The following is a 2028-nucleotide window of genomic DNA, read 5'->3' on the forward strand; positions in this document are numbered from 1 at the left end:
TTTTTCCCAACATCCGGCCAACCATCATCATCACAAATACCACCACCTAACCTATACCAAACCGGTCCATCTATTATCCATTCTACTCTATTCCAACCAAGAGTGCAATTTCAACATACTTCGGGAGCAAGACAAGATAGGTTCGATGATGAGTTTGAGGATGAATTTGTGGGATATGATGAAGAAGGATACATGTATGGGGATGATGGAGATCAAGGGGAGTATACTTATGTACAAGGTCAAACTCAAGGAATGCCAAGTGTTGGTGGAATTCCACAACAACAAATTATACCACAACATATTAGGCTAAGACCACAAGGGCCACAAGTGCAACGTCCTATACCATTGCAACAAGTTCGTCCGCAAAATGTACAACATCAATTTCAAAGGCCAATTCAACAACAACCGATTCAACAACAATTTCAACCACCATTCGCACCACAAGGGCCTATACAAAGACCAATGGGTCCTATTCGTCCAAGGGGAAGGTTGGGTGTACCAAGAAGACATCTTCGAGAACATGCAAGAGGCATTGAAGCACATTTTAGGCCGGTAATCACTCACAATCCTTCACCGGTAGTTATTCCTCACAATAATCAAGGGAGGACATTTGAAGTGAGAACCAATTCGTTACAAAGTTTGCCAAAGTATAAGGGTTTAGCAACGGAGGAGCCTTATTTTCATTTGGAGGCTTATGATTCGATTTGCAACACTATTGGGGGTCAAGAATTTTCACCCGATGATGTCAAATTGGTATTATTCCAATTTTCTTTAGAAGACAAGGCAAAGAAGTGGTTTTACACTCTACCTTCGGCATCTATCTACACATGGGCGGAGATGCAACAAATCTTCTTAGATGAAGTTTTCACCCAAAAGACGAATGATGCTAGGAAAGGGTTGAGAAGTTTTCAACAACAACAAGGTGAAATGTTCCATGAGGCCTTTGAACGTTTTAACATGATGATAAAGAATTGTCCTCATCATGGGATAGAGCTTTGGGAATTGATGAATGCTTTCCATGAGGGGTTGAGTGCCAAAGATGCTCGTGATTTGATGTCTATTACCAATGGCACTTTTGGCACAAACTATGAGCATGACGATTGGGAATTTTTGGAGCAAATGGCAATCACATCAAAAAGAAAAGCTCAAGCATCAAGGAGAGCACGACCGGCCATTACCCGAACTCAAGTGCATGCGGTAGACGATGGTAATGTTCAAACTTCTAACCAAATTTATGATGTTTGTGCTATTTGTAATGAGTTAGGATATGCGGCTGAAAATTGCCAAGGAGGTGAAGGGCAATATGAAGAGGTGAATGCGGTACAAGGTCAATGGGTTAGTGGTAGAAATTATAATATGAACTCGAACACTTACTACCCCGGTTTACGAAATCACCCGAACCTTAGATACGGGAATCCGTCAAATCGAGCCAACCCGAACTTCCAAGGAAACCAAGGATTTCAAAGGCAATATCAAACGGGTCAAAGCTCTTTGGGTGGAAATGAAGTAATGGAGATGTTGAAGGCGATGCAAATTGAGATGCAAAGAAGGAATCAGCTTGATGATGCTCGCATTCAAAAAGATGAAATCCGTGATAAAGCAATTCAGTCGTTGACTACCCAAATGAGTCAACTTGCAAGTGATGTGGCGATATTGAAGAAAGCAAAAGGCCAACTACAAAGTGACAGGGTGACAAATCCCAAAAACATTAAAAGTGTTAATATCAATGTGGTAAGTACCGTTCCTAATAGTGAATTTAATGAAACATTTCTAACATCTTCTTGTCAAGTGAGTGCAGGTATAGGAAGGGATGCCGAAGTCGAGAATGACAAAGAGCATGGAGCACCACTCGTGCCTATCCGAGTGGGAAAACTAAAAATTCCTCATGCATTGTTGGACTATGGGGCGGGCATGAGCATGCTACCAGGCAAGTTGTATGACATGTATGACTTTGGCCCGCTGCAAGATGTAGACACCATGGTGAGCTTGGCGGATGAAAGTTGGAGGCATCCACGAGGAATGGTTAGG

The 2028-nt window shown here is 42.1% G+C and overlaps 1 non-coding gene across 1 annotated transcript; it reads right to left on the bottom strand.

The window, feature by feature from the left end:
- Window positions 1-883: 883 nt before the first annotated feature.
- On the bottom strand, window positions 884-989 carry LOC118488582. Its single transcript, XR_004885126.1, has one exon. It is a non-coding gene; the product is annotated as a small nucleolar RNA R71 (small nucleolar RNA).
- Window positions 990-2028: the final 1039 nt, after the last annotated feature.

This window comes from Helianthus annuus, chromosome 16 (assembly GCF_002127325.2).
Source record: "Helianthus annuus cultivar XRQ/B chromosome 16, HanXRQr2.0-SUNRISE, whole genome shotgun sequence".
NCBI classification, from domain to species: domain Eukaryota; kingdom Viridiplantae; phylum Streptophyta; class Magnoliopsida; order Asterales; family Asteraceae; genus Helianthus; species Helianthus annuus.